The sequence below is a fragment of the Lissotriton vulgaris genome, chromosome 6 (assembly GCF_964263255.1).
Source record: "Lissotriton vulgaris chromosome 6, aLisVul1.2, whole genome shotgun sequence".
In the NCBI taxonomy this organism is placed as follows: Eukaryota; Metazoa; Chordata; class Amphibia; order Caudata; family Salamandridae; genus Lissotriton; species Lissotriton vulgaris.
In genome coordinates, this window is record NC_141694.1 from 1,861,490,347 (window position 1) to 1,861,505,752 (window position 15,406).

General features: G+C 47.7%; 1 protein-coding gene across 1 annotated transcript in view; it reads left to right on the plus strand.

The window, feature by feature from the left end:
• The window catches only part of LOC147709674 (WAP four-disulfide core domain protein 12-like), a 78,953-nt gene that overhangs the window by 10,119 nt on the left and 53,428 nt on the right, over positions 1-15,406 (plus strand). The gene's annotated exons all lie outside the window — the stretch shown is intronic.

Here is a 15,406-nt window from a genome sequence, read left to right on the forward strand (position 1 = left end):
TTCGAGAAAATGGACATACAGTGAGCATGCCAAAAGTAAACTAGTACAGATTGAAAACCACCAGCTAAGCACACGTGGTTGGTAAAATAAAAAGAAAGCCAGTCTAAGAATAAATGTGGAAAATGACCCACTAGATGGCAGTATAATACCAAAGATCAAATTGCATATACCACACGAACTGCATGACAATTATGAAAGCATCAGAAATACATTTGACCAGCCGGGGTGAAAAGGGTGGGTGCTAAGTTGTGAAAAAATAAAAACTGTAATTTCAAAGGGAAAGTCAGTCAGCTGTGAAATTGTACCAAAAAGGGAAACCTTCTGAAGAAATGAAGCTCATTTGAAGTCTCGATCGATTTCCTTCTCCGAACCGTTCAAATGCAGCTCAGCTGAACCAAGTAATAATTTACTTGTCAGAGCACTCAGCTGTGAAGAGAAATTGACATGTTTTTTCCGTTAAGATAAGCTTTAGGCACGTTCATACGCAGCGTAGACAAGCGTTCAGTAGAATTCTATGGCAGGACAGGAGGCTTCAGATTATGCTTTCTCTATTTCTTTACTACCAACAGCAGCCAATAGGAATATAGTAAAGAAAAACAATAAACTACAACTCCCATGAGCCCCTAGGCAACCATAGAGAGTACATGCTATATAAGTCACCATAGAGGACAACACTTCCTCTTTCTTTGCTGCTTCGCAGCCAGTTAAGTGCTTTATTACGTTTCTTGTGTGACTTGCATGTGAATTTGCCTGTTACCTTGCTGTCCTGTTACAGTTGCTGTGCGCCGCTTGTCGCTTTGTACTTTCATTGCCGCTGCCGCTTTGTGCATGCGTGTTGTGCTACCGCTGGCGTTTTTTTCGGTGGTTTCAGGACGTTGTCTTGTTTTCCTGCGAGAGTGCGTGTTCGCCTCTCTGGACTTTCGGGCGCCTTGTGCCCGTGTCTGTGTTTTCGTGGAGTGGGACCGGAGCTCGGGGAGTCACGCGCGCGTGTCACGCGTCGCTCCTCTTCCGGGTCGCAGACACGCCACCGCGCATGCGCTATGGCGATTATTGACGCTCCGTGTTGACAGGAGCCCGGACACGCTACGAGGCGGCGTTTCTTCTTGCCTCTGCCCACTTGTCTGCCGGAGAGCTCCATTTGACGCCCTCTACCTCACGGAAGGTTTTGGGCTGTATAATCTTTAGAGGCGGTGCCTAGGGTGTCTGTTGTACGCAAGCTGGTCCCTCCACATTCTATTGTTGTTGTTTGGTCGAGTTCTTGCTCTACCTTTCTAGCTTGCGTGGGGCTGTCACCCCCCCTGACAGGGTCGCTTGGTGGTGACCTGACCTTTACCTTTTTGGGTCTTTTGTGGGCATATAGATACATTTCTATATATATATATTTTTTTTTTGCTTGTTTCCTCAGTGGTGTGCATTGTTTTTTTCAAGACCATGGCAGAATATGTCGACGCTGAGGAATACTGTTATGAGGAGGAACAGGAGGAATCGTTTGAGTACGATTTAGTTGATGCCCTTGACCAGGGCATTCAGCATTCTGTCAATACTGCGCTGGTTCGAGCCATTGGGCCGCTGAAGCGTCATTTGACCGACTATGCCCAGCAGCAGGGCTGGATTCCATCGTCTGTTTCCAAGCATTCCTCTAAGTCGCCCAGTAATCCTCACAGGTCAGACTTTGTGAAATTGGCCAAGTCTTTGTCTGCCCCTTCTAAAGTTTGTCACTCTCATCTTCCACCTCCTGACACGGAGGATACATCTTCTTCGTCATCTTCAGGTCCCTCTGGTCCCCCTCCTGCTAAGAAGTCCCGAAAGGAGCATTTTGTTGACGCCTCTTCCCATCCACCGGTCTTGACCTTTGAGCCTACGGATATCATACATCCTAATTCCAAAGTTTGGTGCCCTGCTCCAGAGGTCGCAGACTATATCCAAGCCCATATCCGTGATTCTTTCGATCAGGAGGTGCGTTCTCGGTTACGTTCCGAGTGCCCTCGTCCGGAGTTGGCGGATAAATTGGCAGACACTCCGGAGGTCGACCCCACGATTTTGACCTATCTTAGGAAATTTAATAAAGATCCAAAGAAGGGGATTGACCGTTCTTGGCGCCAGTGCCAAGACAAGTTGCTGGATCTTCTTGGTCCCCTGACGAAAATCCTGGATCTGGGGTATCAAGCCCAAGGGGAGGCATCTGGCATTGACCCCGATGTCCTTATTGGCTGGGCCCAACGGGCTATCTGTCTTCTGGGGAACGCAAACTGTGCACTTTCACCGGAGCGTAGGCGTTCCATCTTGCTGAAAATGGATCCGCGCTTGTCTGAGCTTGCTACATCTGAATCCGGTGCTCTGGCTCAAGGTCTACTATTTGGTCAGCCTTTTTTGAAGGAACTGACAAAATTTGTGGCAACCTTTAGTGGCCTGGACAAGGCGCAATCTTCCTTGCGCAGGGCGCTCCGCCCGGTTTTTGCCAAGGCCGGACGATCTGGGGGACGTTCGTTCGGCCGTGGTTCTGGTCAGCAACATGGCCAACAGTCCCACCAGGGTGGAGGCGGGCAGCGTCAGCAGCAACAACAGTCCTATTCCGGGTCTAAAACCACCTTCTACCCCTCCCGAAAAGGTCAAAGTCAAGGCAACAAGGGAGGCTACGGTGGAAGCCAAGGAGGACGACAGGATTACTCCTCTACAGGTGAGCCTGATTCCTTACGACAGTGTTGTTTTGGGGGGCAGGATTCAGTGTTTTCTAAAGAATTGGTGCTCGATCTCCAGCGATGCTTGGATATTGCAAACAGTTCTGGGGTACCACATCGAGTTCTACCACCCACCCCTTCAGGGTCCCGTCCCTTCTCCCCTTGTTTTTTCCCAACAAGATCGCGAGGTGATATCCAAGGAAATCGATTCTCTTCTTCTCAAAGGGGCCATTGTGCGAACGACCCTCCATCCACAGGGGTTCGTCAGCAATGTGTTTCTGGTGGAGAAGAAAGGGGGAGGGTCTCGCCTTGTACTCAACCTCAAAGAATTCAACAACGGGGTGGTCTATCGCCACTTCAAGATGGAGGGCATCCATCTTCTCAGGGATCTTCTTCGCAAGGGGGACTGGATGGTTCGCCTAGATTTGAAGGACGCTTACTTGTCCATTCCCATCTTTCCGCCTCATCGCCGTTTTCTGCAGTTCCAGTGGCTGGGGGACTGGTTCGAGTACACGGTTCTCCCGTTCGGTCTCTCGTCCGCCCCATGGTGCTTCACGAAGCTCCTGCGACCAGTCATGGAATCGCTGCGGGCGAGGGGGTGCGACTGATAGTGTATCTGGACGACATTCTTTTAATGGCTCAGTGCCCGCTGCAACTATGTTCCCATTTATCTTGGACAGTCGATCTTCTTCAGTCTCTCGGATTTCTAGTGAATCCGCAGAAGTCTCATTTACAACCCACTCAATCGATAGAGTTTCTGGGTTTCCTTGTGGACTCCGTCTCTTGCCAACTTCTTTTACCTGCCCAGAAAATCAGGTCTATCAAGAGGGAGTTGAAGTCACTGTTGTCTGCACCGAACGTATCGTTGCGGTCGATCGCTTGGGTTGTCGGGCTATTGGCCTCTTCCATTCAGGCGATCTTTCCGGATCCCCTGCATTATCGGGCCCTACAACGTCTCAAAATCCGACATTTGCAGAAGGGTCTTCGGTATTCCGATCTTGTTCCTCTGTCCCAGGATGCGAAATCAGAAATGATGTGGTGGCTCCATCACATGGACGCCTGGAATGGGAAAGCCCTGTTCGGTTCAACTCCGGACTTGGTTTTGGAATCGGATGCGAGTCTATGGGGCTGGGGAGCCCGTTGCGGGGACTTGACGACGGGCGGCCGTTGGTCTCAGGATGAATTAGCCCTTCATATCAACTGCCTGGAACTTCTGGCGGGATCGTTTGCGATCCGCAGCCTTGCTCCACAAGCCACCAGCTGTTGCATTTTGCTCCGCATGGACAATATCTCAGCGGTGCGATATGTGAACAAACTGGGGGGGACTCGGTCGAGGTTGTTAGTGGAAATTGCGAAGGATTTCTGGCATTTCTGCCTTCAGAGGAAGATCATTCTTATTGCAGAATATCTCCCGGGTTGCCAGAATCAAGTGGCAGACTGGAATTCTCGCCATCTGCTGGACTTCAGCGACTGGCGTCTTCACCCTCGGGTCTTTCGGTCCCTGTCTCGCCTTTGGGGTCGCCCTTGGATCGATCTCTTCGCCTCTCGCCTCAATGCTCAACTGCCCAGGTTTTACAGCTGGCGTCCGGATCCAGAGGCCCTGGCCACGGATGCCTTTCTACTGACTGGGCCTCCTCGGCTTTGCTATGCTTTTCCCCCGTTCGCGATGATTCCGCGAGTCTTGGCCCGGACGAAACAGTTTATGTCAGAGATCATTCTGATCACTCCTCTTTGGAGAGCTCAAGCGTGGTTTCCGGACCTTCTGGAGATGAGTTGCTCGACTCCATTCCTGCTTCCAACGAAGTGGAACTTTCTGTTGGATCCTCTGCTCCATCCACATCCTCTAATTCTGTCGGGCCAGCTCCGTCTGGTGGCGTGGCGTCTTTCGGGGAACGCTGGAAATTCTCTGGCTTATCTGGAGACGCTGAGAGATTTATCAATGAAGCTTGGGCCCCCAACACGTGCAAGCGTTATGCGTCAGCTTGGCGTCGGTGGTGTGATTGGTGTTCTGAACGGAATTTGGATCCCGCTTCAGCAGATGTCTCTCTAGTGGTTAATTTTCTTGCTTCCATCGCTTCGGCTGGTTCTGCTTACAGGACTGTCAATTCTTTTCGCTCCGCTCTCTCTGCGGGCCATGATTTGGTCGACGGGAAGCCTGTTGGGGAGCATCCTCTCATCTCTGCATTGCTGCGTGGTGTTCGGATGGCTAAACCGCCATGTCCGAAATATGTCGCTCTATGGGATGTCTCCGTTGTGTTACGTTTTCTGGAAGCTTGGCCTCCCAACGCTTCTCTGTCTCGTAAGCAGTTGTCTGCAAAATTGACAATGCTTTTATGCTTAATATCTTGTAAACGTGTTTCGGACGTCCGCGCGTTGGATCTCGCGGGTCGTTCTTTTTCCCCAAATGGAGTTACTTTTACGGTTTCTAGACGTAGCAAAACTAATCTGTCGACTGTCACTTACCCAGCGTTTCCTCACAATCCGCAATTGTGTGTGGTTCGCTGCTTAAAGGATTATGAGGTGAGTACTGCTCCTTTTCGTCAGGATATGTCTGGACAGTTATTGATTGCTTTGCAAAAGCCTTTTAAGCCTGTGGCGCCAGCTACTCTGGCTTGTTGGATGCGCTGGTTTATGTCTGAGGCAGGAATTGATGTCTCCATCTTTGGCGCTCATTCTGCGAGGGGTGCCATGGCCTCTCAGGCTTTTCATGTTGGTGTGAGTTTGCATGACATTGTGAAGACAGCTGATTGGTCTTCTGACACTGTGTTTAAGACCTTTTATTTCAAACCCATTGTGGATATTGCTTCTGTTGTGGTGGACCAGCTTTGAACAAGCATAATCTGAAGCCTCCTGTCCTGCCATAGAATTAAAAATTTGCAAACATTCGTGACAAGAATTTTCAAATCTATTAAGGACACGGAGGCGAGGATTATCCCACCCATTTGTATTCTACTGCATTGTTTATATTGCATATTTGATTTACTATGATCTGCATTGTTTTGCATTGATTTTTTCCCCACCCTATGTGATGCTACCTTCCAAGGTTTTGGGGATATGTGTTACGGCTCTGTTTTTCTTTCAGGTTCGGACCAGAAGTGATCTTTCATCTTGGTCTTTCCTGTACCGTTTCCCGCACCTTGGAGGCTGGATCTGCTGTGTTTCCTGATGCACCTTTGGCGCTTTTGAGGATTGCCTGTTCTCCTGTTGGACTTCTTTGCTGTTCTGCCTTCGGACTTTCCTTCTGGATGGTCGGCGGTACTTTCTTCAATTGACTTTTGACTGTTTATGGTTCCTGGACAAAGAAAGAGGAAGTGTTGTCCTCTATGGTGACTTATATAGCATGTACTCTCTATGGTTGCCTAGGGGCTCATGGGAGTTGTAGTTTATTGTTTTTCTTTACTATATTCCTATTGTCTGCTGTTGGTAGTAAAGAAATAAAGAAAGCATAATCCTCGCCTCCGTGTCCTTAATAGAATTGAAAATTCTTGTCACGAATGTTTGCAAATTTTTAATTCCAGAACAGCTCAGATGACTGGTGACGCAGATCTTTCACCGAATCCCTGTGCAGGATTCTACTGCGTCATCAGATACAGCAGGCAGCTCAAGGGTGAAGAGCCCCGGTTCCAACAGACTTTCACCGAGCGTTTCATGTGCTCAGCTGATCCCAATTAAACAGCCCTCTGAGATACAATTCCAAGCAACAACGTGGCACAAACAATAAACAGACACAAGCCCCTCCCTAAACCTCCTCACCAGATAGACCAAAGAATAACCAAAAGCCCAATCAGCCGTTGGAGAAGTGAAAATACTTCTCTTCCATAAACTCAGCCACTGGAGGAGGTAGTAGGGCATACAGTTAGACTTTTGCTGACGTTTTTCTTCCGTTTGTCAGACGATAGCAGTCTTTATTTCTGTGATAATCTTCTGACTTCTTGCGTCACAATAAATACCTTATCCAGGGGTCACTTGCTGTCAAACGATTTTCAATCTCTTGAAGTTTTATGTAAAACAGCAGGAAAATAAAGAGTTGTAGGTGTTCTTCGTAAAAATCCCATCCTCCGTCGCCAATTTTGAAGAATCACCACACGTAGACAGATGAAGTATTTGTAGATTTATTGAATCAAGGAAGGGACCACTAGGACACAGCTTCTCTTTCTTTCAAGAGCTAATAACTGCCTCTCCCACACAATCCTGAGGTAACCCAGCAACCACAAGGTTCCATATGTTTCATAACAAAACATATATACATATATGATGAATCAAGATACAACAGTTTCCTTTGTTTTCTGGGAGTTATAGTGTTGGTACCAGCGATCCAAAAAATCCCAGACTGAAATAGGGGAGATTGTAACCGAGACATGTATGCCCTTGTAGCGTTTTCAGCCGGCTGGAGACCTTCCATTTTTTTCTGGGGTTACCATTTCAGACTGGAGTCTAATTCAGACAGGGATCATCTGTTAATGTATAGAGTTCTTATTATGTTCTCTGCTATATTACCATGTTTTTTTTGTCACGCTATGTGTGCATCCTATTGCTGTTTTAGGCTTGCATACCTTTTGTGTTGGCAGATGTGTGTGGTGTTTATTGGGGCACGTGGTGTTCCCTGTGGTGCATTTTGCTGGATACAGTAGTAACTGGATACATCCAATGTACCAAATGCTGTTGCATGTACTATCATGATGAGAAAAGATATTCTGAACATGATGATAGCATGTATGCAAGGTGTTCTGGCTAATATGTCCTGTGGAAAGTCTTTCAAGTGAAACAAGTTCTGCCAGAATATGACTCACACAGAGATTGGACACTGTTCAGTAGCACCATTATATTAGCCATGAAAAAACACCAAAGTGGTTCATGTTTAGTCAGTGAGTGTCACCCTGTAGTTATTGTTGCATGTCCATTCACTGTCTCCTCTGACGCACTGCTAGGTGTGGAGGAAGGGGCTCTCTCTGGCTGTGACCCTGTAGTTATTGTTCCATGCTCATTGACTGTCACCTGTGACACACTGCTAGGTGTGGAGAAAGGTGCTATCTCCATGTGTGACCCTGTAGTTATTGTTGCATGCTAATTTACTGTCTCCTCTGATGCACTGCTAGGTGTGGAGGAAGGTGCTAAGTCTGAGCGTGACCCTGTGGTTATTGCTGCATGCCCAGTCACTCTCTCCTCTGACACACTGCTCGGTGTGGAGGAAGGTTCTATGTCTGAGTGTAACCCTGTGGTTATTGCTCTATGTCCATTCACTGTCTCCTCTGACACACTGCTAGGGATGGAGGAAGGGGCTATCTCTGACTGTGACCCTGTAGTTATTGTTCCATGTCCATTCACTGTCTCCTCTGACGCACTGCTAGGTGTGGAGGAAGGGGCTATCTCTGAGTGTGACCCTGTAGTTATTGTTCCATGTCCATTCACTGTCTCCTCTGACGCACTGCTAGGGATGGAGGAAGGGGCTATCTCTGAGTGTGACCCTGTAGTTATTGTTCCATGTCCATTCACTGTCTCCTCTGACGCAGTGCTAGGGATGGAGGAAGGTGCTATCTCTGAGTGTGACCCAGTAGGTATTGTTCCATGTCCATTCACTGTCTCCTCTGATGCACTGCTAGGGATGGAGGAAGGTGCTGTCTCTGAGTGTGACCCTGTAGTTATTGTTCCATGTCCATTCACTGTCTCCTCTGACGCACTGCTAGGTGTGGAGGAAGGTGCTGTCTCTGAGTGTGACCCTGTAGTTATTGTTGCAAGCCCACTCACTGTCTCCTCTGACACACTGCTAGGGATGGAGGAAGGGGCTATCTCTGAGTGTGACCCTGTAGTTATTGTTGCATGTCTATTCACTGTCTCCTCTGACACACTGCTAGGGATGGAGGAAGGGGCTATCTCTGAGTGTGACCCAGTAGTTATTGTTCCATGTCCATTCACTGTCTCCTCTGACACACTGCTAGGGATGGAGGAAGGGGCTATCTCTGAGTGTGACCCTGTAGTAAGCATGGGCGGAAAATCCGTTTCGCTCGCGGATTTTGCGGATTTTCGGTAAATTCGCAATCCGCGAGATTTGCGAATCTCCCGCAAAATCCGCAAATCCGCGAGCAGCGGATTTTGCTCGCACTGTTCGCACTGTTCGCGTGAGTTCGCGCCCCGCGAATAAGTGCAAAATTGCAGAAATACGATCTTAGCAAAACTGAAACTACTTACCAGGTTCAAAAGTTCAGGCTCATCATTAGTAGCCATTTCCTGTAGTGCTTCCTGAGGGGCCCCTCCAGAGTTCAGTTGCCAGTTGAAACTATTATGTGACCCTGCTCTGAACCTCAGAATAGTTACACATATGCCACAAAGGTCCCGAATTACAGCTAAGGGAGACAAGCAGGAGCCAGGCTGGAAGTTCAAATCCATTAATCAGCCCCTAATTCATTATTGTCAGTTGGGGCAGGGCAGGTGTTGTAACTAATTTTGCAACAATGAAAGCACTTAGCAAGTGCAAAAGATCACTAATCAGGAAGCACTAAGGAAGCAGGTGCCAGCTAAAAAAATATTCTGTGACACATTAATCAGCCCCAAATTAATTCAGGTCACTTGAGGCAGGGAAGGTGTGCTTGCGTTGCCACAATAATGTACACTGACTGGACAACCAGAGGGTGCTGTGATGAAACAGAGGGTGGCATGGGTGGGCCAGAGGGTGGCATGAGTAGTCAGAGAGTGGCAGTGGTGACAGAGAGTGGCAGTGATGAAGAACAGTGTCCCAAACAGGCTGGACACGTAGAAACAAGTTCGCGAAACTTGCGACCCGACAGGTAAGTTCGCAATTTGCGACATTGTACAAAACCCTTGCGAACTGGCAGAAACCCGCGCAAACACAAAAAAAAAAAAATCCGCAAATTCGCGAGAATTCGCGGATTTTGCGGATTGCGAGTTCGCAAATCCGCAAAATTCGCGAACGCGAGATTCGCAAAATTCGCCCATGCTTACCCTGTAGTTATTGATCCATGTCCATTCACTGTCTCCTCTGACGCACTGCTAGGTGTGGAGGAAGGTGCTATCTCTGAGTGTGACCCTGTAGTTATTGCTGCATGCCCAGTCACAGTCTCCTCTGACGCACTGCTAGGTGTGGAGGAAGGTGCTATCTCTGAGTGTGACCCTGTAGTTATTGTTGCATGCCCAGTCACAGTCTCCTCTGACACACTGCTAGGGATGGAGGAAGGGGCTATCTCTGAGTGTGACCCTGTAGTTATTGTTGCATGTCTATTCACTGTCTCCTCTGACACACTGCTAGGGATGGAGGAAGGGGCTATCTCTGAGTGTGACCCAGTAGTTATTGTTCCATGTCCATTCACTGTCTCCTCTGACACACTGCTAGGGATGGAGGAAGGGGCTATCTCTGAGTGTGACCCAGTAGTTATTGTTCCATGTCCATTCACTGTCTCCTCTGACACTCTGCTAGGGATGGAGGAAGGGGCTATCTCTGAGTGTGACCCAGTAGTTATTGATCCATGTCCATTCACTGTCTCCTCTGACGCACTGCTAGGTGTGGAGGAAGGTGCTATCTCTGAGTGTGACCCTGTAGTTATTGTTGCATGCCCAGTCACAGTCTCCTCTGACGCACTGCTAGGTGTGGTGGAAGGTGCTATCCCCGAGTGTGACCCTGTAGTTATTGCTCTATGTCCATTCACTGTCTCCTCTGACACACTGCTAGGGATGGAGGAAGGGGCTATCTCTGAGTGTGACCCAGTAGTTATTTTTCCATGTCCATTCACTGTCTCCTCTGACACACTGCTAGGGATGGAGGAAGGGGCTATCTCTGAGTGTGACCCAGTAGTTATTGTTCCATGTCCATTCACTGTCTCCTCTGACACACTGCTAGGGATGGAGGAAGGGGCTATCTCTGAGTGTGACCCAGTAGTTATTGATCCATGTCCATTCACTGTCTCCTCTGACACACTGCTAGGGATGGAGGATGGGGCTATCTCTGAGTGTGACCCAGTAGTTATTGTTTCATGTCCATTCACTGTCTCCTCTGACACACTGCTAGGGATGGAGGAAGGGGCTATCTCTGACTGTGACCCTGTAGTTATTGATCCATGTCCATTCACTGTCTCCTCTGACACACTGCTAGGGATGGAGGAAGGTGCTATCTCTGAGTGTGACCCAGTAGTTATTGATCCATGTCCATTCACTGTCTCCTCTGACACACTGCTAGGGATGGAGGAAGGGGCTATGTCTGTGTGTGACCCAGTAGTTATTGATCCATGTCCATTCACTGTCTCCTCTGACGCACTGCTAGGTGTGGAGGAAGGTGCTATCTCTGTGTGTGACCCTGTAGTTATTGTTGCATGCCCAGTCACAGTCTCCTCTGACACACTGCTAGGGATGGAGGAAGGGGCTATCTCTGAGTGTGACCCAGTAGTTATTTTTCCATGTCCATTCACTGTCTCCTCTGACACACTGCTAGGGATGGAGGAAGGGGCTATCTCTGAGTTTGACCCAGTAGTTATTGATCCATGTCCATTCACTGTCTCCTCTGACACACTGCTAGGGATGGAGGAAGGTGCTATCTCTGAGTGTGACCCAGTAGTTATTGATCCATGTCCATTCACTGTCTCCTCTGACACACTGCTAGGGATGGAGGAAGGTGCTATCTCTGAGTGTGACCCAGTAGTTATTGATCCATGTCCATTCACTGTCTCCTCTGACACACTGCTAGGGATGGAGGAAGGGGCTATCTCTGAGTGTGACCCAGTAGTTATTGATCCATGTCCATTCACTGTCTCCTCTGACACACTGCTAGGGATGGAGGAAGGTGCTATCTCTGAGTGTGACCCAGTAGTTATTGATCCATGTCCATTCACTGTCTCCTCTGACACTCTGCTAGGGATGGAGGAAGGTGCTATCTCTGAGTGTGACCCAGTAGTTATTGATCCATGTCCATTCACTGTCTCCTCTGACACACTGCTAGGGATGGAGGAAGGGGCTATCTCTGAGTGTGACCCAGTAGTTATTGATCCATGTCCATTCACTGTCTCCTCTGACACACTGCTAGGGATGGAGGAAGGTGCTATCTCTGAGTGTGACCCAGTAGTTATTGATCCATTTCCATTCACTGTCTCCTCTGACACACTGCTAGGGATGGAGGAAGGGGCTATGTCTGAGTGTGACCCAGTAGTTATTGATCCATGTCCATTCACTGTCTCCTCTGACACACTGCTAGGGATGGAGGAAGGGGCTATCTCTGAGTGTGACCCAGTAGTTATTGATCCATGTCCATTCACTGTCTCCTCTGACGTACTGCTAGGTGTAGAGGAAGGTGCTGGATTACTCAGTGTATCTTACGCCTCATGTTTGATTTCTATGTAGGAAACCCCTCTGACCTAAGGCGTTGTTAGGGTACTGAAGACCCTCCCTGCTCTTCTGAGGCAGCACATGCAGAGCCTAATGTAGGAGTGGTTTTACTTTCCTGAGCAGGCTAGAAACCTCCAAAATGTGAAGGGGTGCATTTGTTGTGGGTGTAGGGATCTGTAAAGGCAAAAGAGAATGTCTCATATTCTGCAAGGAATGTGGTCTGAAAATAGAAACAAAATGGAGGTTAATCCTATTCAGTTTTCGGAAATTCGATTGGACTAATTTAAGTCATTGAAATCCTGTGGTGCTAAAACAAGAAACTAGTTGAAGGATCCCTAAACAAAAGGCAATGTGTACAATACCTGTGCTGGATAAAAAGTATTGTGGTCTATTATGCAATTTAAAACTTATGTGAAACATGAAAGACTATTATCGAGGATGGAATTGAGAATAAAGCAGATACATTATAGCATTATCTCCCAATTTCAAGAAAACAACTTGTACTTTACATGAAGTATCACATCAAAATATTTTGTAAAAGGTACAGCACTATGGTGCAAGGGTGCCTCCGCCGGTGCATGGCAGCTGTTTGTGCGCCAGCGCAGGGGGAAGCAGAGAGATGCGACATGTAGTAAATATTTTGCATCCCTGTGCTTTAAAACTAACGCAACACAGCACAGCAAAATGACTTGCGGCACCCCGCTGCGTTAGTTTCTTATCGGTCTGTCCCTTAGTATTCTATTTCATCTCTAAATGAAACCAATATTGTCCATGAATAAAATGTTTGCATTATATCTGCAGAACTGTAACCCCCCTCACTCCATAGAGGACAGGTTGAGTCTGATCGTTTTCCCCAGCAATGAAGCTTCTGGGGAGTATTGTAAAGATTAAACAGTGAACTATAGAATGCTTCTCTATGGGCATTATTCCAAGTGTGCAAAAAAATGTGTCTTGCTGCCACTGTGTAACAGTATAACAAAGAGTGGTCCCAGTATTTATGTTATGTTATGTTAGCAATTTGTTGAGCGCAACAGCTGCCCCAGCAACGAGGCGTCCCGGCGCTAAGAACCAAAGCATAACCAACTGAGGAAAAGGGGGGAGGGGAAGGGGATTACAGAGGAGAAAAGAGGTGCGTTTTTACTGCGTTTTAGGTGCGTTTTAACATCAATAGTGTAAGTGGTCAAGACAAATTGTGAAACCGATACTTAAAACAAATCAAAACAGATTTTCAAAGTACAGTGTTATTTAATCAAACTAACATTGGTCACAGGTTATTCAAACAGAGAAAGGCATCAAGAACATTAGATACACAATTGGCGACATTTCAGTGCACAGGGGGTTAGGGGTGGGGAGGGCTGTGATTCAGGTGAGGTAGTGGGATGGAAGAGAGTGCAAATCACATTTAATGCAGGCACATATTGATGGTGTGCCAGAGGATTTTAATCAAAACCAACATAAGAGTAGAAGTACATAAGATATGTACTGTTATGCCATGTAGCATATAACTGCTCAGTAACTTGAGTACTGTAGGTGTAGACTGGCATTGGACAGACACTGTGTAACAAGTATTGGCAAAGTCAATAAAGTTCTGGCTTTGGCAGCTTGTCCAATGGTTTGTTATTTGAAACTACCTGCATATGCCAGAAAAACAAACACCATTTAGGCCCCGATTACGATGTCGGGAGGACCGGCGTCTGCCCGACACCATTGCAAATTGGAACTGCCCTACCATAGGTCGGCGGTTCCGAATGCACAATTTGGATGCCACAACCCTATGGATGGAAGGAAATATACATTTTTCAATGCCAGCTTGTGTGGTGGGCAGGAACTGCCCACAGCATTAGATGCCATTGAAAAGTTGATGTCGTTAAACATCCCTGCGCTGTGTGGCAAACACCATGCGGTGCCTGCCACATGGTGCAGGGACATTTAGGAAGACACCATAGGTGTCCCGCAGGGCACACACCGGAGGACCATGGGAAGTAACTTTCTGACAGCCTTTCCATGTCAGAAAAGTCAACAGGGAAAGGTAGTCAAAAAGCAACATCACAATCTGACGGCGGAGCTAAAGCTGGCTCTGCTGTCATTATGGAATTGTGAGTCTTTCTGATGCTCTGATGGGCTCAAGGAGCCTGTTGGAACAGCAGGGGATGATCCCTCCACACAATGCCTCACAACGTCGCATTGTAATGCAGCGGGTGGACCGCAGGGACAGATGTTGGGCGGACCAATAGAAGGACTAGGGTGAAGGAGATCAGGTGTAAGATGGTCAACTAGAATCTGGAAGACCAATAATAAAGTTTTATACATAGCAGGACCGGGGTGGAGAAGATCAAATGTAAGACGGCCAACCAGAATCTGGAAGACCAAGGGGGCCGTAAAGCTGTGGCTAGGAGGATCAGGAGCATAGTTTTCAGGCTCAGGTGACCTGAACAAGGAGATCCTGGACTAAGAGGGCAAGAGTCAATGGCTGCAGTATTGGTAAAACTAAGAGGACAAAGAATAAATCCATAAGGACCAGGTCAACCCAAACCACAAGTACAAAGACTAAGAGACCCTGCACACAAGAAGCCAGATAGACCCAAATGTGCAGTAGCAGGACTAGGATGCTCATAGTGAAGAGAACCAGGTCATGGTGACCAGGGCCTACAGGGCTGGAAAAGGAGCAGAGCCAGATGGCCCAAGACTGGGAGAACCATGAATGGCCAGGAAGGCTAAAAGCCAAAGTTTATGATAACGAGCAAATTAGGCCAAGAAGGATCAGGATGATCAGGACTGAGGTGCCCAAGACTAGGATGGTGGATGGAACAGATTAGTTGGAACTAAGCCCAGGAAAAATCTACCTACAAGGACCACGTCTAAGAGGATCAGGGGCAATGAGAACATAATCCTGAGCTCAAGAAGGGCTATGAAAAACAAAATGTTGAAGAACAATAGCCAGGAATACCAGGGAAGTAAGGCTAAGCATTTCAGGAAACAAAGGACTACAGGGAAACAAGAAGATCAAGCAAAGAGGATCATAACCTTGTGGACCAGGATCAGTAGGACCAGGGTGAGGAGCATTAGGACGAGGGACATCAGCACTGTGATGACCACACCCTAGGCATTCAAGATGCAGGAATAGGAACAAGATGACCAGGAAGAGGTGGAAAAGAATGGCCAGACCAAGGACAACCAGAGCCAGGAGAATCATGATCAGATGGTGCAGAAGCTAGGGGTGCGTAATAGAAAAACTCTGAGATTCCATTGAATTCCGGCAATAGGTCGAAAATATGCAGCTCACACTGCAATTTAGGACCTGTGGTGCGAGCAGCACTGAAAGTCAGAAAGAACAGCACCATGCGTTATTCAGCCCTTGAAGACTGGTTGCACTCTGGTAATCAGCCCTTGGAGACCAGTTGTAC